Source organism: Tamandua tetradactyla, chromosome 3 (assembly GCF_023851605.1).
Source record: "Tamandua tetradactyla isolate mTamTet1 chromosome 3, mTamTet1.pri, whole genome shotgun sequence".
In the NCBI taxonomy this organism is placed as follows: domain Eukaryota; kingdom Metazoa; phylum Chordata; class Mammalia; order Pilosa; family Myrmecophagidae; genus Tamandua; species Tamandua tetradactyla.
Window position 1 is genome coordinate 68,816,657 of NC_135329.1, and position 25,542 is coordinate 68,842,198.

The 25,542-nt window shown below is 43.4% G+C and overlaps 1 long non-coding RNA gene across 1 annotated transcript; it reads right to left on the reverse strand.

Annotated features, from left to right (window-relative positions):
• Positions 1-241: 241 nt before the first annotated feature.
• LOC143676130 (uncharacterized) lies at positions 242-21,042 on the reverse strand. The gene is made up of 3 exons (XR_013171854.1): positions 20,813-21,042; positions 16,859-17,016; positions 242-598 (listed from the first exon to the last, which is right to left on the reverse strand). It is a non-coding gene; the product is annotated as an uncharacterized LOC143676130 (long non-coding RNA).
• Between the last annotated feature and the right edge of the window lie 4,500 nt (positions 21,043-25,542).

Sequence of the window (25,542 nt, forward strand, 5' to 3'; positions counted from 1 at the left end):
TGGGTTGGGACAACCCCTCAGGAAGTGGAGTACTTAGCACCTCTGGTCTCCAGCTCTCTATTGGCCTTTAACCCCTCCCAAGCTTTGTGGCAGATAAAATCGCCTGTTTCCCAAAGCCCCTAAGGGTGGCACTGCCCCTCTCTATCGGCTCTTGAGAACCACTGAAGCTCAACATCCCACTCAAACCCTACCCCAGCTGAACAGATAAGATAGGCTCGGAGAAGAAAGCAGTTCTGGACAGCCTTTGAATTGTTGGGTGGGAGAGTGCAGCTCGAATCCAAGCTGCATGACCTACCTGCCTTGCTCGCTGCTGGGGGCTTGCTGAGTAAAGCTGCTTAGACTCTCAGTGCTTCCCGGGCAGCCCTGCTTAGCTGTCCTCTTGATTGCACTGCACTGTGCCCGAATAAAGAAAGTTCCAACAAATGAACATCTGTGGGTCTATTGATCACAGGTGAAAGAGACGAAAATTTTATTTCTTGTGTTCAAAAGCCATTTCAGATTTTCGAGAAAATAAACAGATAAAGGGCGGGCCACGGTGGCTCAGCAGGTAAGAGTGCTTGCATGCCATGCCCAAGGACCTGGGTTCGATTCCCGGTGCCTGCCCATGTAAAAATAAATAAATAAATAAATAAAAAATAAAAAAATAAATAAACAGATAAAGCCCAAACAATGTTTCAAATAAATTACATTAAACATTAAAATATGTATTATTATCTATGTGCTTCATCTAAGTGGCACCTCACTGCAGCAGACCTTGAATTCTGAATCCACTTTGGCTCAGCCTTAGCTGGAGGAAGCTTTGTTCGATTGTGACTGTTAGGGAAAACAGGTCCAGAAAGTTCTTCAAGTGAATCCGGCCATCCAGAGCAGAAAAGAACATCATGATGAAGATGTCCTGCTTTGGGTCTGCATGGCGATTGTCTTGCTTTGCCAGAGGAGATTAAGGCAGTGGGCAAGACTGGAGAATAAAAAATGTATTCTCCTCAAAGGTATGACATTTGTAAAGGGTGACACTGGTTTTGTAAATTGATTTATTGGGCATGTTATAAGGAAACAAAGTGGAATCTCATTTCATGAGGGATTAAACAGAGCAGACTTTGGCTCACTTCCCCCAGCCCCTTCACTTTAGCTTTAGGATATGCTTAGCTCAGAGCAGGAGAGTGAGATGTCCTTTCTTCAGAGAATGACCACCCACAGAGCTGGAGAAGCATGGAGGCCGAGACAATGGGTCTTAAAGGAGTCATAAAAATAGGAAAAGCTACTTTTCTCCAAGAAATATTATTTACTAGCTTGTCCCCCAACCCCTTTCATTTCTTTTGGATCTTTAAAAATCACTGGAGTATCAGAGGATGCTCATTGTACATTCTTTTCTTTTTAAAACTGGGAAGAAATCTACCCAACGAGCCCCTAACTCTTTGAAATATAGACGTTAATAAGAACAGATCTGCCGTGGGTCAAACATGCTGCTCCGTGCTATCTGAGCATTGTGTGCGTGTCGATTTGCTGGTTTAGAAATGTCCACTTAGGTGTACGGTCAGAGGACTAAAATCTGACTGCCCTCACTGTTTCTTGTTTTTCACTTGTTTCTGTTTAGCCTAGTCTCTGCAGTGTTTTTAGGTTATAATGTTCAATCTCTACCTCCAGTCATTTGAAATACATTTTGAGGATTTCTGCTTCTGAGAAGAGGGAGTCATTTGTGATACACCAATTATCCACCAAAAACAACCAGGAAAGTCAGATAAATCATAAAACCTGTATAGTTGAAACATCTGAGAAATGGCAAGGAATGAAGACTGAAACTCCAGAGAAGGAGGGCTCTCCTGAGGACTCTGGGCTGCAGCTGGAGGTGGGTGCCATCCTGGGAGGGCTAACAGCTGAGAACCTGGCTGGACACTGGCAGAGAGCCCCTGCTGGGGGACAAGAGGCTGAGGAGCTGTTCTCAGTGCAAAGGGTAGAGTGACAAAATAGGGCTCTCACACGGCCTCAACAGGCCAGCTCTCATTATCCAACCTGTACTGAATTCTGAAAGTGCACAGGGCAGGGCGGGAGACTAGAGTGAAGTCAAATCTTTGAAAAAGCAGTGTGAGATTTCCTCCAGGCTCGCAGGGTTTAGGAAACAAAAACCCACCTTGGGGAGGGGCTGTGAGATCAATAGGAGAATGCTGAAAGCTCTTGAGGAAGTGGAGGTTGGCACTGAGATATCTAACCCCTTTCTCCCTAGGGCCACTTGGCTATCTGTAAAGATCTAAAGGCTGAGAATCCCAGACTGGCCCCTGGAGTGGTATGCTGCCCTGGTGGAAAGAAACTAGCAAAGCTGACAAAATAAGAGACTTGAAAGATCTGAAAATTGAAGCTAGTCTTTGTCTGAAGACCTAGTCTCCTGTGTAGGGCAAGAGGCCAAAGAGGCAAGTCATTCCAAAGCAGAGTGGAAATTTCCAGTTTCTCCATTCCAAGGATACAAAACTGAAAAGCCTGGAGGGCTACGCCATGCAAGCAGAGGCAAGCCAGAAGCAGACCCAGTCTCGCAACTCAACCAGCCAGCCTCAACCCAGCTCAGTTGAACCGAGGCGCCCAGCATTCTACTCTGCCTGTCTCAGAATGAAATGCAGCATTTGGAGACTCTACCAGTCTTTATAATCAATGCCCAGCATTCAGTCAAAATGAATAGGCAGGTGAACAGGAAAGTAGCGTATGACAAAATCTAAAAGAAGTAAAACATAATAGAAGTAAAGTTAGGAGAAGTAGAAATAGCAGACAAGGATTTAAAAATAGATATGCTGGGATGGACCATGTGGCTCAGCAAGCAGAGTTCTTACCTGCTGTGCCGGAGACCTGGGTTCAATTCCCTGTGCCCGCCCATGCAAAAAAAAAAAATAAAATAAAATAGATATGATGACTATATTAAAGAATATAAAAGAAAAGATGGGCAAAATAGATTAAAAGATGGAGAGATTTTATAAGTAAGTAGAATATATAAAAAATAATCTAAATGTGATTTCAAGGTCTTTTTTGGTAATTTAAGTGTGTAAATTATGCAGGAAGTGTTTTTGTTAAAGGAAAAACAGAGCGTTTTTCCCCCTAAAATAAAATATCTGATCATTGCAGAATGAGAAACAGGAATGTGTAGGACAAAATGCATGGATATAGAAAGTTATAGAAGACTTCTCAGAAGTGAATTTTATTGGTTGTGGTTAACGCTGGCTAAGATTTTACAGTTTTAAAAGATTTTTTGTAGTTTTTGTATCAGACGTCTCTTCATGCAAAACAAGAATTTGGTTTTCACTCTGTCAAAATGACAATGTTCTCTTGGATTATTTATTTGCTCTTCATGAGAAGCTATAAAAAGTCTTTAACCATCTGAGGAATCTGTCTAGATGAAAGATTCTATGTCTTATCAGACCAATATATTTATTGATATGTATGTTGGCTGTCTCCTTTCTTATTTTGTTAGACTATACCACCTCATTAAAAAGAAAAAACTGCCTTTTTAAAACCATGTTAACTCCTCTATTTACTTTCAAACTTTTATGTCACCTTGATTAAATAAAAAAACCAAAAATGAATAAAAAAGTCAAAGAAAGTTAAAAAAACAATTTAAATGGACAATATAGAGCTAAAAATATAATAACAGAAATTAAGAAGTCATTGAATAGACATGACAAAAGATTGGACAAGCAGAAGAGACAGGATTCATAAACTGAAAGACTGGTCACTAGAAAATATCCAAACTAAAGGCTTAGAGAGGAAAGAGAGAAAAAACCTGGGGGGAAAAAGTCATTAGGGACTTTTGAGATATAATCTCTTTGCAGACAACAGGATTTTGTATGCAGAAAATATAAAAGATTCTACAATCTATTAGAATAATTAATTTAGCAAGGTTACTAGATACAAGGGTTATATTAAAAATCAGTTGTATTTCCAGGTATTGGCCACGAAAAACAAAAAATTAAAAATAAGACAATTTACAACTTTTTAAAATTGCCCAATACTCTCATGGGTCTACAGTTACCCCTAAAATGAAAGCTCTTTAAGCCACCTAAGACGGAGCTAAGGCTGAGTCCCAAGACCTAGTGTTTGTTTGTTCCCGGGGTGAGAGAAGTGGGTGCCAATCCCATCTTCTTAAGCTTAGGTCATTTCCCTACTTCTCCCGAGCCCACCTGCCCACCCTCTGCTCTGGTCCTCATTAAAGCATGCCTTTTCTGAGTCTCTAGGCATTTGTGCTGACTGCTGTCACCCCACGTGAGCACAACTGCCTGTCCATGTGTCTCTCCCCCTTAATGGACTGTGAGCTCCCTGAAAGCAGGCACAATTTCACAGTCACGTACTTTCCAGATGAGCAAATACATGAAGAATTAAAGAAAAGTGGAAAGCTCTGTCCAAAAATGAGTACTAAGAGTAAAATGGAGAAATCCAACGGAGGTTGGAAATGGCAACAAGATAGGAAAATAAAAGACTAAAAACCAAGTCAATGAGATAACAGTGAACTGAGTGGAGACTGACGCCAGGGTGAAGGAAGAGGACAGAGAAATTTTGCCATGAAGAGGGTTCAGCTGCCCCAGGGCTCTTGCATGGGTCCTGGCTGCATGTTGAGGTAGAACCAACCTATTCATAGCACCCAGGAAGGTAGAGAAGGGGCAGACTGACTCCTAACCTCTTAGCAGAGCCACTCTGCCACACTTGCTCTGTTTCTCACCAAGCCATGTTCCCCAATCTTCCACCCAGCACCGACCCCTCTTCTGAAGAGTCCTCTCGGTGTTAGGTACAAGCACACACATAACTCTCACGCCCTTTCTCTGTGAATCAGAGTAGTGGAGCCTCGTAAGGGGCATAGAGGAAAACTCCAAGCAGGCTCATGGAAGCCAATCCCGGGGCTTTCCTCTAGAGGGAGAGACCTTTTTAAATGCAAATTCCAAAACCCGTAATTCCACCAGTTAGCCTTGTTTCATCAGGTACACTCACTCATCTTCTTCTTTCTTTCTGAAGCACAAAGAAAACTGACCGAACGCTCGCAAAGCTGGGTTAAGATCTGGGGTATTTGGAGTGTGGGATTAAATGTATAGGAGTTCCATTAATGAGGAGTGCTCAGATGCCCTGGGCCCCAGTTTACTGAGTACAGTAAAATTCACCAGGTGGCATCTACTGAAGAGGGTTCTTATGAAGATCCAATGAGTTGTTGCACACAAAGCGCTAAGTACTTTGCTTGGCAAACATTTGGGCTCATAAGGCAAATTGCAAGACAGACAGGTCCTAGGTCCTCATGGCTTGGGGCAATATCACCTTAAAGACAAACAAAAACAAGCTCAGCTCTCTCTCTCCGCCGGACCGCCGCGCGGCGCACGCGCCCCGCAGCAGCCGAGCCGCCCGACCTCCCTACCCCCTCTCTCTCTCCGCCGGACCGCCGCGCGGCGCACGCGCCCCGCAGCAGCCGAGCCGCCCGACCTCCCTACCCCCTCTCTCTCTCCGCCGGACCGCCGCGCGGCGCACGCGCCCCGCAGCAGCCGAGCCGCCCGACCTCCCTACCCCCTCTCTCTCTCCGCCGCGCCGCGCGGCGCACGCGCCCCGCAGCAGCCGAGCCGCCCGACCTCCCTACCCCCTCTCTCTCTCCGCCGGACCGCCGCGCGGCGCACGCGCCCCGCAGCAGCCGAGCCGCCCGACCTCCCTACCCCCTCTCTCTCTCCGCCGGACCGCCGCGCGGCGCACGCGCCCCGCAGCAGCCGAGCCGCCCGACCTCCCTACCCCCTCTCTCTCTCCGCCGGACCGCCGCGCGGCGCACGCGCCCCGCAGCAGCCGAGCCGCCCGACCTCCCTACCCCCTCTCTCCCGCAGCAGCCGAGCCGCCCGACCTCCCTACCCCCCTCCTCCCCCTCCTGCTCCGGCTGCTCTCCAACCAACACGGTGCCCTCTTCCCCCGCCTTCACCGTGCTCCTCCGCCACCAGCCTCGACAGCCTTGTCGCCCTCACCTTTCCTCCTCCAGAACAACTACTGGGGGAGTGGAGATAATACAGAGCAGCTCCCGGAGCCACGAGGGAAATCAAAGGGACAGCGTACCCCATCCTGGAACGGCTGACTATCTGGGAGAACCAGCTCCGGTGAGATCACCAAGGGGCACGGGCTTTCCTGGGTGGGACAGCAAGCGACCGGAGTCCCTCCCTTCCACCTTCCCAGGCCAGCTGGTAGAATTGGACAGGCGGTCCCCTTAGGCCGCGGCGGCTGGTGCCCCCACCACACGAGGCCCCCCGGAACAACTGAGATAGTTGGGTCGGAAATCCCCAGACTGCGGAGAACAGTGACCGGGGGATCCCTTCCAAACACGTGACTCCCCCGTCGGCTGGGAGCAGTGCACTCTCCCGGGCTGCGACAGCTGGCGCCCTCCCGCCACGCTTGGTGCCCCGGGCCGACTAGCTAGTTTGGCCGGACGCTCTCCTGTGCTGCGACAGCCGGCGACCCTCCCCGCGTTTGGAACCCCGGGCCGGCTGGCATTCTTCCGGGACGCTTCGGTTGCCGGGCCTCCCCTACGGCGAGAGTTTTCCAGAGTTGAGGGACCCACAGCAACTTTCGCTGGTGGAACCCACAGACAGGCGTGTGCCACGTGTGCCACCTACTGGGCAGGATAGGAAGAACAGAACCCAGAGACTGCGCAGAAAAATCTTTCAACCTGTGGGATCGAACACCCGGGGAAATCTGACTAAATGCCCAGACGCCAGCAGAAGATAACGGATCACGCTCAGAAAATTGAACATATGGCCCAGTCAAAAGAAGAAACCAATAGTTCAAATGAGATACAGGAACTGAAACAACTAATGCTGAATATACGAACAGAAATGGAAAACCTCTTCAAAAACGAAATCGATAAATTGAGGGAGGACATGAAGAAGACATGGGCTGAACATAAAGAAGAAATAGAAAAACTGAAAAAACAAATCACAGAACTTATGGAAGTGAAAGATAAAGTAGAAAAGATGGAAAAAACAATGGATACCTACAATGACAGATTTAAAGAAACAGAAGATAGAATTAGTGATTTGGAGGATGAAACATCTGAACTCCAAAAAGAAACAGAAACTATCCGGAAAAGAATGGAAAAATTTGAACAAGGTATCAGGGAACTCAAGGACAATGTGAACCGTACAAATATACGTGTAGTGGGTATCCCAGAAGGAGAAGAGAAGGGAAAAGGAGGAGAAAAACTAATGGAAGAAATTATCACTGAAAATTTCCCAACTCTTATGAAAGACCTAAAATTACAGATCCAAGAAGTGCAGCGCACCCCAAAGAGATTAGACACAAATAGGCGTTCCCCAAGACACTTACTAGTTAGAATGTCAGAGGTCAAAGAGAAAGAGAGGATCTTGAAGGCAGCGAGAGAAAAACAATCCGTCACATACAAGGGAAACCCAATAAGACTATGTGTAGATTTCTCAGCAGAAACCATGGAAGCTAGAAGACAGTGGGATGATATATTTAAGTTACTAAAAGAGAAAAACTGCCAGCCAAGACTCCTATATCCAGCAAAATTGTCCTTCAAAAATGAGGGAGAATTTAAAACATTCTCAGACAAAAAGTCACTAAGAGAATTTGTGACCAAGAGACCAGCTTTGCAAGAAATACTAAAGGAAGCACTAGAGTCAGATACAAAAAGACAGAAGAGAGAGACATGGAGAAAAGTGTAGAAAGAAGGAAAGACAGATATGATATATATAATACAAAAGGCAAAATGGTAGAGGAAAATATTATCCAAACAGTAATAACTCTAAATGTCAATGGACTGAATTCCCCAATTAAAAGACATAGACTGGCAGAATGGATTAAAAAACAGGATCCTTCTATATGCTGTCTACAGGAAACACATCTTAGACCCAAAGATAAATATAGGTTGAAAGTGAAAGGTTGGGAAAAGATATTTCATGCAAACAACAACCAGAAAAGAGCAGGAGTGGCTATACTAATATCCAACAAATTAGACTTCAAATGTAAAACAGTTAAAAGAGACAAAGAAGGACACTATATACTAATAAAAGGAACAATTAAACAAGAAGACATAACAATCATAAATATTTACGCACCGAACCAGAATGCCCCAAAATACGTGAGGAATACACTACAAACACTGAAAAGGGAAATAGACACATATACCATAATAGTTGGAGACTTCAATTCACCACTCTCATCAATGGACAGAACATCTACACAGAGGATCAATAAAGAAACAGAGAACCTGAATATTACTATAAATGAACTTGACTTAACAGACATTTATAGGACATTACATCCCACAACAGCAGGATACACCTTTTTTTCAAGTGCTCATGGATCATTCTCAAAGATAGACCATATGCTGGGTCACAAAGCAAGTCTTAACAAATTTAAAAATATTGAAATCATACACAACACTTTCTCGGATCATAAAGGAATGAAGTTGGAAATCAATAATAGGCGGAGTGCCAGAAAATTCATAAATACATGGAGGCTCAACAACACACTCTTAAACAACAAGTGGGTCAAAGAAGAAATTGCAAGAGAAATTAGTAAATACCTAGAGGCAAATGAAAATGAAGACACAACATATCAAAACTTATGGGATGCAGCAAAGGCAGTGCTAAGAGGGAAATTTATTGCCCTAAATGCCTTTATCAGAAAAGAAGAAAAGGCAAAAATGCAGGAATTAACTGTCCACTTGGAAGAACTGGAGAAAGAACAGCAAACTAATCCCAAAGCAAGCAAAAGGAAAGAAATAACAAAGATTAGAGCAGAAATAAATGAAATTGAAAACATGAAAACAATAGAGAAAATCAATAAGACCAGAAGTTGGTTCTATGAGAAAATCAACAAGATTGATGGGCCCTTAGCAAGATTGACAAAAAGAAGAAGAGAGAGGATGCAAATAAATAAGATTAGAAATGAAAGAGGAGACATAACTACTGACCTCACAGAAATAAAGGAGGTAATAACAGGATACTATGAACAACTTTACGCTAATAAATACAACAATTTAGAAGAAATGGACAGGTTCCTGGAAAGACATGAACAACCAACTTTGACTCAAGAAGAAATAGACGACCTCAACAAACCAATCACAAGTAAAGAGATTGAATTAGTTATTCAAAAGCTCCCTAAAAAGAAAAGTCCAGGACCAGACGGCTTCACATGTGAATTCTATCAAACATTCCAGAAAGAATTAGTACCTACTCTCCTCAAACTCTTCAACATAATCGAAGTGGAGGGAAAACTACCTAATTCATTCTATGAAGCCAACATCACCCTCATACCAAAACCAGGCAAAGATATTACAAAAAAAGAAAACTACAGACCAATCTCTCTAATGAATACAGATGCAAAAATCCTCAATAAAATTCTAGCAAATCGTATCCAACAGCACATTAAAAGAATTATACATCATGACCAAGTAGGATTCATCCCAGGTATGCAAGGATGGTTCAACATAAGAAAATCAATTAATGTAATACACCATATCAACAAATCAAAGCAGAAAAATCACATGATCATCTCAATTGATGCAGAGAAGGCATTTGACAAGATTCAACATCCTTTCCTGCTGAAAACACTTCAAAAGATAGGAATACAAGGGAACTTCCTTAAAATGATAGAGGGAATATATGAAAAACCCACAGCTAATATCATCCTCAATGGGGAAAAATTGAAAACTTTCCCCCTAAGATCAGGAACAAGACAAGGATGTCCACTATCACCACTATTATTCAACATTGTGTTGGAAGTTCTAGCCAGAGCAATTAGGCAAGAAAAAGAAATACAAGGCATCAAAATTGGAAAGGAAGAAGTAAAACTATCACTGTTTGCAGACGATATGATACTATATGTAGAAAACCCAGAAAAATCCACAACAAAATTACTAGAGCTAATAAATGAGTACAGCAAAGTAGCAGGCTACAAGATCAACATTCAAAAATCTGTAGCTTTTCTATACACTAGTAATGAACAAGCTGAGGTAGAAATCAAGAAACGAATCCCATTTACAATCGCAACTAAAAGAATAAAATACCTAGGAATAAATTTAACCAAAGAGACAAAAAACCTATATAAAGAAAACTACAAAAAACTGTTAAAAGAAATCACAGAAGACCTAAATAGATGGAAGGGCGTACCGTGTTCATGGATTGGAAGACTAAATATAGTTAAGATGTCAATCCTACCTAAATTGATTTACAGATTCAATGCAATACCAATCAAAATCCCAACAACATATTTTTCAGAAATAGAAAAACCAATAAGCAAATTTATCTGGAAGGGCAGGGTACCCCGAATTGCTAAAAACATCTTGAGGAAAAAAAACGAAGCTGGAGGTCTTGCGATGCCTGACTTTAAGGCATATTATGAAGCCACAGTGGTCAAAACAGCATGGTATTGGCATAAAGATAGATATATCGACCAATGGAATCGAATAGAGTGCTCAGATATAGACCCTCTCATCTATGGACATTTGATCTTTGATAAGGCAGTCAAGCCAACTCACCTGGGACAGAACAGTCTCTTCAATAAATGGTGCCTAGAGAACTGGATATCCATATGCAAAAGAATGAAAGAAGACCCATCTCTCACACCCTATACAAAAGTTAACTCAAAATGGATCAAAGATCTAAACATTAGGTCTAAGACCATAAAACAGTTAGAGGAAAATGTTGGGAGATATCTTATGGATCTTACAACTGGAGGTGGTTTTATGGACCTTAAACCTAAAGCAAGAACACTGAAGAAGGAAATAAATAAATGGGAGCTTCTCAAAATTAAACACTTTTGTGCATCAGAGAACTTCATCAAGAAAGTAGAAAGACAGCCTACACAATGGGAGACAATATTTGGAAATGACATATCAGATAAGGGTCTAGTATCCAGAATTTATAAAGAGATTATTCAACTCAACAACAAAAAGACAGCCAACCCAATTACAAAATGGGAAAAAGACTTAAACAGACACCTACCAGAAGAAGAAATACGGATGGCCAAGAGGCACATGAAGAGATGCTCAATGTCCCTGGCCATTAGAGAAATGCAAATCAAAACCACAATGAGATATCATCTCACACCCACCAGAATGGCCATTATCAACAAAACAGAAAATGACAAGTGCTGGAGAGGATGCGGAGAAAGAGGCACACTTATTCACTGTTGGTGGGAATGTCAAAGGGTGCAACCACTGTGGAAGGCAGTTTGGCGGTTCCTCAAAAAGCTGAATATAGAATTGCCATACGACCCAGCAATACCATTGCTAGGTATCTACTCAAAGGACTTAAGGGCAAAGACACAAACGGACATTTGCACACCAATGTTTATAGCAGCGTTATTTACAATTGCAAAGAGATGGAAACAGCCAAAATCTCCATCAACAGAAGAGTGGCTAAACAAACTGTGGTACATACATACGATGGAATATTATGCAGCTTTAAGACAAGATAAACTTGTGAACCATGTAATAACATGGATGGACCTAGAGAATATTATGCTGAGTGAATCCAGCCAAAAACTAAAGGACAAATACTGTATGGTCCCACTGTTGTGAACGGACATTCGAGAATAAACTTGAAATATGTCATTGGTAACAGAGTTCAGCAGGAGTTAGAAACAGGGTAAGACAATGGGTAATTGAAGCTGAAGGGATACAGATTGTGCAACAGGACTAGATATAAAAACTCAAAAATGGACAGCACAATAATACCTAATTGTAAAGTAATCATGTTAAAATACTGAATGAAGCTGCATCTGAGCTATAGGGTTTTTTTTTGTTTTTGTTTGCTTGTTGGTTTGTTTGTTGTTGTTGTTTTTTACTATTACTACTACTTTTATTTCTTTTCTTTATATTGACATTTTATATCTTTTTCTGTTGTGTTGCTAGTTCCTCTAAACTGATGCAAATGTACTAAGAAACAATGATCATGCATCTATGTGATGATGTTAAGAATTACTGAGTGCATATGTAGAATGGTATGATTTCTAAATGTTGTGTTAATTTCTTTTTTTTCTTTCCGTTAATAAAAAAAAAAAAAAAAAAAAAAAAAAAAAAAACAAGCTCAAAACACAGCCTACCTCCACCGCCAACTGAATATTACCAAGTACAGCTCTTAAAATCTCTAAGTCTCTTGAGGTAACACCTTCTTTGGGCAAAGTAAAGATCTTAAACTTTCTCTTTCTCCAATGGTGCTTTTCTTAATGTCCTCACAACAAGGGCAATTCATTTCAAAACTCCCTCAGTTCTCCACCCTCAAAAACTCTGACGCGGGCTCCTGTGGAAGTCTTGTCTACCGCTCCACTCTCTCTCACTGTCCATTCGTTACCTAACAAGTGAGTAACCGAGTGCCTTCCACATGCCAGGCCTTGTCAGCGTAGAAAAAGTGAGTGAAGGGAGGGCCACAGTGGCTCAGCAGGAAAGATTGCTTCCCTGCCATGCCCAAGGACCCGGGTTCGATTCCCGGTGCCTGCCCATGTAAAAAAAAAAAAAAAGAAAGAAAGAAAAAGTGAGTGAATTAACAGCTACGGCCCTTACTCTGCCATCTCTTAATTCTGTTCTTTCTCCCAGGAAGGACTTCCCATCTCTGGAAAATCAAGGAACAAAAGACGAATCAGCTATTTCCTCCGCATAAAGAACCAGTTTGAAAACTGTCTTTCTAGGTTAATAACTGCGGTCCTTGGGCTTACTACAAAGGCAAAATGGCACATTTTGAGAATGATTCCTTGTCACCAAAGGAGAAGACGACACTGTAGCATGTGTAGGCTTTGGATCTGGAGAAGGGAGTAAAAGTGGGGGCGGTGGGGGGAATACTAGGAGAAGCAGTGAGGAGAAAAGTCAACGCTGATCCAACTTGGCACAGAGCTCACATTGCCTGGAAAGCAGGGGACTTCTCGGAGGTCCAGGTCTTATTTTCTCAAACTGCAACAAATTGTAACCTTCCCAAAGCCTAGGCTTAACCAGCCCATCTAGCCCACATACGGTGGTAAGAAAGGGTCCCGTAAGAAGAAAGGAATACAAAGGGAGAGTATTTGAACAAGGGAGGCAAAGAGGGAAGGAAGAGAGAAAAGGACAAGAATTGAAGGGGATGATACAAAAAATGATACAAAAATAGTGAGGCATTCCTTTATCAAAAGAACTGGCCAAGGGTATGCCAGCCTCATCGCTTTCCAGAGCCCAGGTTTAAACTGTCCTCTGATGGTGTCTTTACAAGCTAACCAAAAGCATTTCCGGAGTGCCAGCGGGTTTTCCAGTGCTTTTGTGCAGAAGGCAAAACTGGCCCCATCTTTATGGAAGGAGACAACAGCTCCCGGGAAGGTTGCTATAGGCTACCAAGAAAAGAAAGAGAAAGTACTGAGTTCATATGAAATTGACAGCTCTGGGTTTCACATAGGCATTTGCTGTTTCTCTTTCTCCTTGGGTATTTGTTACATTGTTCCCTAAACTAATTACCTAATTACAGAAGGTGAAAGCATTTAAAGGGTTAAGGTTAGATCCCTCCCACATAATGTGGAGGTAGGGCTGCTGACTAATCACTCCAGTGAGAAGTGCTCTCACCCCCTTAGCAGCTGCTGAATCAGTCATTCACCAGCCCCGCCACACGGGTGTTTATCCAACACTAATCTCTCTGAGGCACTACTAAATACCGAAGGCCTTTTTATACTAAATACTTTAATTAATTATATTAGCGGTCACGTGCTGACCATCTTCTCTCCCGCATGCTATTCGTGCAGCTACCTAGGGAGCGAGCCAGTGGGACACATATTTCTCTCCATGGCTTCCAGGCACTTTGTAAGCAATTATTCCTTTAAAATTGGAGCCACCCACATTTCAGACAAGAGAGGTCAAAATGTGGCTATTTTCACTCTGACAAGGCGATGTGGCTGATGTTTTATTCTGCTACAGGCTTTACAGAGGAGGATAGCAGGAGACATGCACAAGAGAGAATCTGCTGTGGACTCTATGAATGAGGGCTTCCTCTTGATCAATTCTGGTCAACGCTTACCCTGGGCGCCACGGTGAACCACGTGATGGCTGCAGGAACAGAGAACCTCCAAATTCTCAGTGGCTTAGCACAATAAAGGCGTACCCCTCATCCATGCCAGCGCAGGACTGCGTGCCACAGCTGAGGCCGCTCAGCAGTGCATCTGTTGCCTGCTGGAGCTCCATTTCCTCAACTGATGCCTCTCCCAGGCAGGGAAGGTGACAGGCTGGAGCACTGCAGGTGGGCTCTGCACAACCTCAGTCTGCAGTGACACAGGTCATTTCCAAAACTAATCATGCTCAGCTGCAAGGAGGCTAAGCCAGGGAGTCTCCATAGACACATGACGGTCTGTGCGATTAGACTGGAGTTCACCCGTCCTCACATCCACTAGTTATCGTTCTGGATAATGACGCCTTGGTCTGATATGGTGAATTCTAGTGTGCAAAGAATTTCCCAATATTCGCCTCATCTCTTTCATTCCATCATGCGGCCAAAGCTCAGACCTCAGTGAATAGAATTGTACTTCAGAAATGCTTTCATGCTCCCAAATTACTATTTCCATTGTATCCATTAATCTGGGTGCAAGGATTTGGAGTTTCCAAGAACTCCCCACAGGGACGTGTGGGTCATTTTTCTTGTGCATAGTGCCCACAGGCTCATCAGGTTCTCAAAAGCTTTCCCTCGAATGCTCTGTAGACCCTTTGAGAACTGAGACCGCCTCAGTCACATTTTGATCTTAGGGATGGCCATTCAGGTGCCTGGCACGGCCAAGCGAGCCAAACAGAGCATCTAGGAAGGAATTTTGGAAAAATCAGGAGGGAGCAGGGGTTGCTCTGGGGAGGATGGCTGGAGGGGAATCCTGCAACTGGAGCCAATAGTTCAGCAGAGTGGAGGGGAGGAAGCCAGGGAGCAGAGGATGGGATGAAAAAGGCAGCTGGAAAGATCTAGAAGGCTCACCTTTGTATCTTTTGCATTTTGCCTTGTCAGGCCCCGATTCCCATACTCGGACCTCCAGAGCTTTTTTCTCACCCGGTAGCGCTTCCAGCTACATTTCCTGAATTTTCAAAGAATTGGAGGCTAGAGTGTATACCACAGGTGTATAAATGAAGCCCACAGCTCATTTAGCATGTCAACTGGTGCATTAATTTTAAAGAAGCCACCCCTAAGGCATTCTTGTGCTTTAAAGCTGAAGCTGTTTTATTATTGCTAGGAAGGTGAAAGGGTGAAACTCTAATATGGAAACAATTACTGATGTATATAATAAATTATATAAAATACTTAAAAAAAATTATATTAAAATGCCACCCCACAAAAGATAGAAATCCACAATAAATTACAGCCACTACAATCTATTTCAACTTTGGGGGAAGGCTGAAAAATTTGTATTATTTTAATAATAAAAAGGGGGTGGTTGGTTTATTCTGAGACTCCAGGAGGTCCTTTATAAAATGACAATGTGCATAACACAATTTAAAGGAACATGCTGTGTCTGAGCAGGTCAGCACACCTTCTCCACACGAAGGAGCCTTGCCTTGCAGCTTATCCTATACCACTGGCCCTTGCTTTCCACTCCGGGAAATAGTCACTATGTTTGAAGTGCAAAAATTCACTGCTGGTCTGAAGCACCCTCCCCTCTCCATTTTGTCAATTAACCTCACGGGTGTTTTTTGGAGCCCACCTGAAAACCCCTAATCTCTGATCATACATTCTCTTTTATGATAATAATATTTAGTGAAAGCAAGGAAGGCCTCTTAGGTTGCACCAGGTATCCATAAAACAGCACCTCAGGTCACCAGGTAGGAACATTGCAGGCTGGCCCTGGGAGCACATTAGGAATGTAATCTGTACATGTGCCTGTGCTGGTTTGAAAATATTATGTAGATATTACATAGAACCATGTTTAATTCTGATTCAATCCTGTGGGAGCAGCCATTTCTTTTCATCCTGATTCAACACTGTAGGTTGGAAAAATTGATTAGATTATCTCCATGGAGATGCATTTGACTAGATGGAGATGTGACTCCATCCCTTCCAGGTGGGTCTTGATTAGTGTACTGGAATCCTTAAAGGAAACATTTGGGGGAAAGGACAGAAACCTCAGAAAGCCGACAGAAACTTCAGAGCAGAGCTGATATATATGTCAGCATTTGGAGAACAGAGACGTGGATGTTTGGAGATGCTTGGAACCCAGCAGACATCACTACGAGATGTTAAGCAAGTCAGAACTTGGAGAGAGCCAAAGGAAGCCAAGAGATGAAAGCCAGTCCTGGAGAAGCAAAGTGAGGAACCCCACAGGAACAGAGGCTGAAAGCACAGAGCTCTTGAGTAAGGGACCAGCAATGGACCAGCATGCTTTCCCAGCTGACAGGGTTATTCCATATGCATCAGTCTTTCTTGAATTAGGGTGTCTTTCCCTGGATGCCTTAGTTTGGGCATTTCCATAGGCTTAGAACTATAAACTTGTAACTTATTAAGTTCCCTTTATAAAAAGCTGTTTCAGTCTGGTAGATCGGATTGCAATAACTTGCAAACTAACACAGTCTCTGTTACCCATGGAAACTTCTAATCCCTCAAAGAGGGGGAAGGTACCTGGCCATTTCATCATGGCCTTTATACTCAGTGGCATGGGAGCAGAAGAATGCTTGTTGGAAACAAATGAATGAAGGAGTAAGACATGAGTTAAAACAAGTTTTCTATACTGCCAGTAAGGCTCAGTGATGGAATTGGAACGCTGGTCCATCTAAGCAGAAAGCTGCCTCTGACCTTGCCTCTTTCTGCCTCCAAATTCCTTTAGCTGGTGAGGTCCAATTGTGAAATAACTTGCATCAGTCTTAATTGTTTCAGTTAGCCAATAGCACTTGCTGCAAAAAATCAAATGAAATAAATAAAACCTTTACCTGTCACCAGATCCTTGAAGTGCTTTACATGCACTCACACTGGAACATTTGAAAAAGGTGAAGTACAACATGAAGTACAATTGTGAAGTATAGCATGGGCACCTTTCTGGATGCAGCTTAAATAAATAAAACGATCATCCACGCAGACGCTGCTGAAGCTAAAACAAAAGGAACATTATCAGCACCCAGAAGCCCCTCGACAGGCTTCCCAGACACCCTGCCCCTCCCACCCAGAAGAAACCACGTTGCTGTGGCTATGACAGTTTCCTTGCCTTTATCGTGTTTTCCTGGTGTCCACCCACTACCTTATATGATCACTGAGGTTCCCTACTTAGAAGGTATGTGGTGACCATCCTATTTAAGGAGAAGCCACCTGGAGTAGAGGAGATGGGCTGGTCAGGGGAGGTAAGAGCTCCTCCCTGGGCCCAACCCCAGCTCTGCCCTTCACCTCAGGGAGCTGCCCTTCAGGGGTCCTGGCTGGGGTCACTCGGGGCTCAGTGGGCTTGAGTTTCCCCTGCTTGCTGGCCGCAGGCCCAGGTTCCAGGGAAGCCGCATGACTGCCCAGAACACACACTCATGCGTGCACACACATGCACACATGTACAAAGGCACACAAACATGCACATGCATACATGCACAAACATTTGCATGCACACACGTGTGCATGCACAAACACACACACACAAGCAGCAAAGCAGCAAAGGTCCTGGCCACTCAGCACCCACTCCCCACCAGCCCGGGAAGCACTGGCTTTAGCCACGGTCCTGCTAGAGGCCATGGGTCTGTTTCTCACCTAGCAAATCCTTCAGCCGGAAGCCTGGCAAATCGAGAGGCTGGAGCAAAACTTGGAAATCGTCCTTTAAACTCCTCAATGTTCAAGAGAGCAAGGAATGGGGGCCCAGGGCGGGGAAGTGCCTTGTTCTTAGTCACACAAATGTGCTAATGCAAGCGGGTAATGAGGTCAACATTAATGAAACTCTGTAAGGACGGACAGCTCCAAGCTGGGCACGGTCCTAAAGGTGTTCACGCTCCATTCTGGGCCACCGGCCCATTCCGGTCAGACTCATTCAGATGAATTTCTAGGACACGGTCAGATGACACGACGGATTTTGATAAAACTAACAGAAACGTTTTCCCTTTTTTTCTTACCCCCAAGTTTAAGGCCAGAGTTGGGCAGCCCAGGTGAGCATGGCCACGGCTCTCCTCATAGCCACATGTCTGTCCACACAGACACACGGACACATGGCTGTCCACACAGACACATGGACACATGGCTGTCCATGCAGATACATGGACACACGGCTGTCCACTGGACACGCGGACACATGTGTGTCCACAAAGACACACAGACACATGGCCGTCCACACAGACCTCTGGCTCTCCACACAGCCACAGGTTTGTTCACAGAGACACAAGGTTCCTCACATGGCCAAGGTTGTCCACACAGCCACACAGCTGTCCTCACGTCCACAATAGTGTTCACGCTGCTGTGGCTGTCCCTGCTCTGTCCTGATGGCCACACAGGTGGGCCCACGTGCACGGAGCGTGTCTGTGCCCCCGCACCCCACAGGGTGAGCAGCTCACGCAGGGCTTTCCTGGGTCCTCCAAGAGCCCTCTGGGAGGTGGGAGGGCTGAGAATCATCTGTAAAGGAGGAACCTGCGGACTTTCCCAGCACACAGCTGGGTGCAGGTGACAGAACCCCGGGCTGCCGTCTCTGCAGCCCTGACAGTGGGCAGGGTCCGAGAAACAGTGACACCACTTCATCCTTCCGTCCCAGATTATGCAACACTCGAAATAATAAAAAGGACTCTGATGAGTAACTCTGATCTCAACCACCTCTCCTGTATATGCCTCCAACACTGGTGAATCTTGGGAGGGGTCATTTGATTTAAACACAGTCTTATTTCTACAGATTTTGGGAATCATAAACATCAGTAAGGAGTGCCATGATTCTAAAATTATCCAGCCTGTCATATTATTTTCTAATAAAATCTCTCCATATATTGATGTCAGCACATTAGCGCTAGAAGTAATTTCACAAATAATTTCTCATTTTATGGGCAAAGAAACCAAGCCGAGAGAAAAGAAATGACTTCCCCCCATATACTCAGGACAGAGCTAGAGGCCGCTGCGGTCTCCTGAGGCATGGTGCCGCGTTCCCTCCACACTAACAACCTGTCCGAGCCCCATCTTCCGTTGGGTCCCTCTGGGAAGTGTGGTTTTAGCAGTTCACACAGGGCCCCGTCCACTTTGTGAGCCTCCTGCAGTCTCACTTCACAGAGGAACCACTGTCCAGGACCTTCTGCCAGGCACGTCTGCTGGCAGAGCCTGCAGCCCTCACCTATAAAATGCAAAACCTCCCCGAGCTTCCCGTCTCTCGCAGGGCTGTGAACCGCAAACTGGCACACAAGTGGGAGAAGTTATTATAGGTGCTTCTTCTTGTTGTCTCCATCCTGGGCAATCTTCCGCAAGCCCCTGAGATTCTCTGCACCTCTGTTTTTCTACCTGTAAAGGGGAAACACCTCTACCTCATATCTGGTCCACCATGATACTATAAGGATGGACACAGATATTAACACCCCCTGGGCGCTTCTAAATCAAATGGCTTCTAGGGATTGACATCATCCTCGGTCACTGCTGTTCCATGCATCGGTGTGAGTCATTCTTTTATTTACTCAGCTAGCATTAATTTTGGATGTGTGTGCCCAGCCCAATGCAGGGAGATTGGGCTTAGAAGTAGAACACCTGGTTCCTGCCTTCAAGAAGCAGACAATTCCAAGAGAAAATGACACAGACAGACTAACAGACAGAGTAACTCTGAAAAGGCTTATATAAGTATTTTAGGATGGCAAGAAAGTAATGCCACGTTCTCAGATTAGTTCCGCAGGAGGAAGGATTTTCCACTGCTTTGGATTAAACAAAGTAAATGAGACAACAGTAAACCATAATTAGCATCTCCCTCTCGGTCCCTCCAAAAGCAGCTCCGGAGAGACTGGCCAGGCATGCGGTGCCCTTTTTAGGAAACCTCACTACGGGGCTTGGCTGTGAGTAGCCCCTACGGCTCTCGCTGGTACTTTCCTGGGTACTTCTACGGTCTTTTATCTTGGAGTATCTGCAAATTCCTGCTCTCTGGCCAGTCCAGAAAGACAGCCACCGAGTCTCACGCTCTCATCTCTTCCTGCCTCCTCATTTGCATGCAATGGTAGACAGAGGCACTTATGATGCAGCCTGAATGGCACAGAACTGGCTACCTGGCCAAGGGCAGGTTGGACAATTTCCCAGCCTGCCCCCCACCTCACTGTGCCCCTACCAAGCTGGGGCGTGTAAGCAGGTAAAGCTGGGACAGGGTGGTTTCACCTCATGCACAGGGCTGCTGGAAAGCTGCAGCGAGGCCATTAAAAACCCTATACTCGGGCGGGCCGCGGTGGCTCAGCGGGCAAAGTGCTTGCCTGCTATGCCGGAGGACCTCGGTTCGATTCCCGGCCCCAGCCCATGTAACAAAAACGGAGAAACAGAATACAATAAAACAAGAAAATGTTTAAAAATGTTTCCCTTTCTTCCTTCCTTCCTTCCTCCTTCCTTCCTTCTCTCTGTCTTTCCTTTAAAAAAAAAAAAAAAAAAAACCCTATACTCTAAAGCAATCATCAGCACTACAAACACATAAGCCATGGACACACTATAAAATAAACAAGTAAACACAGAGCCTGGTCAAGACAGGGAAGGAGGTGAGGTTTAGCTTCGGGAAGCCACTCGCTGACACCTCACATGCCCTGCGGCACCCCATTTCTGCAGGCCTCCTGAGCCCAGGGCCCTCACTGACTGCTCCCGTCTTTCCTGCAGGGCTTCCCCACTGCTGGCCTCTCAGCTTTAAGGGATGCCAGAATCCACAAGTGGCTGATGTATGGACCCATGCAGACCCTAGACTCCTGAAAAGTTCTTAAAATCAGAAATACCTGGAGCCACGCTCCCAGACATTTGGATTCAGTAGATCTGAAATGGAGTCTAGGAATGTGGTGTAAGGATGTTCTTGGGTTCCACTTTGCACTTCTACTTGGGGTGCACAAACTAATTCAAAGCCACCTGAGGCTTCATAATGAAGAAAAGGCTCCAGCCTCCAAGTTCTTCTTGTGTCAGCACAGCAGAGTGGGCAAAGCGGAGGAAAACGAACTCTTCCTGTCAGTCATCCTCCTCTCATTTCAGGAATAGACCTGAGCAGAAATAGGACTATTTCAAATCACTAGAAGTATACACTTACCTCAATAAAAAGAGACAATTTGGTCTGAACATGTAAGCTGCACTGGAAAACAAGAAAATATAAACAAAACCAAGTGTGAGGTTCAATTTTTCTATTGAAATCAGCCCTGTGAATTAGTGGACAGATTCCACCACTATTAAAATCTGGAAGAAGACTCAGGATGTTACGAATAGCTACTGTCAAACAGATGAACTTCCCCTTGCTTTTCAATCATGTATTATTATTTGTAACATTTCTAAAATTGCTTTTGAGATAATAAATTTGAAAAGTCAAACTCTCAAGGATGCCCAGGGTTTTTATTATAAAATAAACAGCAGGGAAGGAGGAAATTGTTAGTCTTTCATTTTAGTTAAAACACCTCATTTTGATAAAGGTCCTCAAGGGCAGGGGGTAATACATACACATTTCAAATTGGCAGCACTACACCAAAACAGAGATATTATGGAAAATGCAATGAAAACATTTCATTATACACGAGTGGGAGGAGACAGGTCCCAGTCTGGTTGGTAGCATATCAGTACTTAAAAGCACTTTGTTTGGGATCACCATTCCTATGTCTCTCAAAAAAGAGAAAGAAAAAAAATAATAAGTAGAGGTGCATGCTTACTTCTACCAAAGGAGAACGCTAATAATCCAAAGTAGAAAGGCCTCATTCCTTTTACATCTCTTCTCTTCATGGATGCAAACAGATAATTCACTGGAACGTGATTAACACTGTTTGTCATCTGACCCAAAGAAGCAAAGTCAAGCCCACAAGACCATGAATTAATTAGAAAGCAAAGATTTGTTTTAAGTGCAGGAAAGATAGAACAGGGATGGGTCTGTGAACACTCTATTATTTTGTTTCCAGTTGAAGAGTTTTTTTATTTTGCCATCAAAAAGAACTTTCAATTCAATGCATAAGAACCATGAAAACCATCCTAGGAGATAAACCAGGGGACCATGACCTTGTCCCTGCTCTGCAAAAGGACTCCAAGGATTGGTGACCATATTAATCAGGACAGACTGTGTTCTCCTGGGTCAACAAACTCCTCTCCAAATCTTCGCCATTCTTTTAAACAGCTTTTTACTTATTTATTTTGGGGTTGATCATATAAAGTCGACTGTTAAGTCAATCATCACACCTTGGCCGTTCTCCTCCCCACTTGCTTTCATCCTGCAACTCTGCCATTTTAGAACTCAGGCTTCAACATGAATGGATGGACTTCCAGGGAAGATGATGGAGTGCGGAGCTCCAGAACTCAAAAACAGCTAGTGGACAGGAGGAGCTAACTGTCTGAAACAATTATTCTGATGCTCTGGAAGCCAGAGGAGCACTCTACAGCATCGAGGAAAGAGCGGAGTAAAAAGTAGATAAACTGTGTTGAAGAACTGTGATCAGCTCTCTCTATGTGGCAGCTGCAAACACCCATCCTGCACTCCCCTGATGAGTATCCTTGGGTTCCAGTTCCTGGTTGGCTGCTGCTGTCAGAAAGGGGAATAAAAGCCCTCTTCCCCAAGAATGGGAGCAGAGCACAGCTGAGCACTAATCATGGCTTTGATTAGCAAATTTGGATTGCTGGGTCCTAGCTCTGAGCTACTGGTTTAACTCACCCCAGACAAAAGCAGTGGCAACCTGTTTCAACCACGCCCTGGAGAAGGGCAGAGGTGTTGGAGGTTTAAAGACTCAAAGCCTCAAAGGACATAAAACAGTTTGCTGAAAAGCCCCATCTGATGGGCAGGTGGAGAACGTGCAGCTCCAGGGAGTTGTCAAAAAGCTTCTGGCATGTTTCCTGACCCTCTCCTTGAGACATTTTAGAGTTTGCCTGTGCCCTCTTCAAGTTAAGGCTGGGAAACACTAACTTGAGAAAGTCTTCTCTGGGGTGACCCTCCTTCCAGAATAGCCCCCAGGGCAAAAGCAGCTAGACTTGAGGTAAAGAATACAAATAAAATACTGTGGAGGTAAAACAAAAACAAACAAATGATCAAGATTCCTGGAGGAGGAACAGAGAAAAGAAGCTTTCTCCTGGGGTTAAACAATTGCAAAAAAATAGTGCAATCTTAAAAATTGTACTGTTTATACAGGGAAAGAATCACATGATAAAAGAGCTGGAAAAATCTGATCAGTTAAACAGGCTATTCTGAAATTCCAGAATAAGTAGAACAAAGTCTCAAATCATCAATAAAACCCTAGGCAAGAGAGAGAAACTGACAGCCAGAGTACACTCACCAACATAATCAGAAGCCTAGACATCAGCCAAAAAAATCATAACCATACTAAGAAGCAAAAAGATGTGGCCCAGTCAAACCAACAAATTAAAACTTTGGAGGTGACACAGAATTTGAAATAGCTAATGAAAGATGTTCCAACAAATCTCCTAAATCAATTCAAGGAGATGAAAGAAAACATGGCTAAATAGAGAGAAGGGATATTAAGAAGACATTGTGTGAGCAAAAAGAATATTCTGAAATTACAAAAAAGAAACATAACCAAAATTATGAAATAAAAGGCACAATAGAAGAGATTAAAATACAATAGAGGCATACAACAGCAGATTTGAACAAGCAGAAGAAAGAATAAGTGAGATAGAAGACAGTACAATTGAAATCATAAGATGAAAGAACAGAGAAAAAATGGAAAAAATTGAGCAGGATATCAGGTATTTTAATGACAGTAAGAAGCACACAAACATGCACATCAGAGTAGTCTTTGAAGGAGAAGAGGAGGGAAAAGGGACAGAAAGAACATTTGAGGAAATAATAGTCCCAAATTACCTAACTCTCATTAAACACATAAATATACATATCCGAGAAGCACTACGTACTCCAAGTAGATTAAATCCCAATAGACCTACTTAAAGACACATACTAATAAGAATGTCAAATAATATAGATAAAAGAATCCTAAAAGCCAAAAGAAAAAAGCGATTTCTCATATACAAGGGAACTGCTATAAGATTAAGTGCAAATTTTTCATCAGAAACCATGGAAGTGAGAAGGGGGTGGTGTGATATAGTTAAGATACTAAAGGAGAAAACCACCAGCCAAGAATTCTTTATCTGAAAAAACTCTCTTTCATAAATGAAAGAGGTAGACATATCCACAGATAAATAGACATAGAGAGTTCATCAATGAGACAGCTGCACTACAAGAAACACTAACAGGAATTCTGCAGGTTGAAAGGAAAATTCAGGAGAGACAGGCTTGGAGTGTAGAGTGGAAATGAAGATTATCAGTAAGAGTAACTAAACGGGTAAAAAAAAGAGACAAAATGAAAAGATATGACATAAAAACCAAATGTAGTTCAATGGTAGAATGCCCACCTGCCATGCAGGAGACCTGAGTTTGATTCCCAGCTCATGTACTCTCCCTCCCAAATAATGACATACATATCACATATCTGCCTCTGTGTATGTGTACGTATAGATATAGAAATACATATACGTAAGGAGAAAAAAAAACAAATGATAAAATGGTTGAAGTAAGTATCGCCTTTACAGTAATAAAATTGAACATTAATTGATTAAACTCTACAATCAAAAGACTAACATTGCAGAATCATTTAAAAAGACTGTATGCTGTCTATAAAAGACTCGCCTTAGATCCAAAGGCACAAATAGATTGAAAGGGAAAGGTTAAAAAAGGGTACTCCTCACAAACAGCAACTAAAAAAGACCTGGGCTAATATCAGACAAAATAGACTTTAAATTAAAAAACCATTGTAAGAGACAAAAAAGAACACAATATATTAATAAAGAGGGCAATCTACCAAGAAGAAATAACAATCACAAATATTTATGTCCCTAACCATGATGCCCTAAATTACATGAGGCAAACACTGGAAAAACTGAAGGGAGAAAAAGACACCTCTACAATGATTACTGGAGACTGCCATGTACCACCATCACCAACAGACAGGACATCTAGAAAGCGAAGTAGTAAGGAAACAGAGAACTTGAACAATATGACAAATGAACTAGACTTAACAGACATATATAGAACAAGGCATCCCAAATGAGCAGGATACATCTTCTCAAGTGCTCATGGATCTTTCTTTTGGATAGACTATATTTGTGTGAAAACATAAGTCTTAAAAATTTTAAAAAGATTGAAATTATACACAGCACTTTCTCTTACCATAATGGAATGAAGCTGGACATAAATGACAGGTGGAGAACTGGAAAATTTACAAACATATGGAAGTCAAACAACACTCTTAAATAATAGTGGGTCAAAGAATGAATTGCAGGAGAAACCAGTAAATATCTTGGGATTAATGAAAATGAGAACACAACATATCAAAACTTAAGAGATATATTTTGACGAAGACTGGAAGGGGGAACTTTGGTGTATAAATAAAATGGACTATTGAGCAGCTGCAAGAAGGAATAAATTTGTGAGGCATGCAACTAGGTAATTGAAACTTGAAGATAGTAAATTGAATGAAAT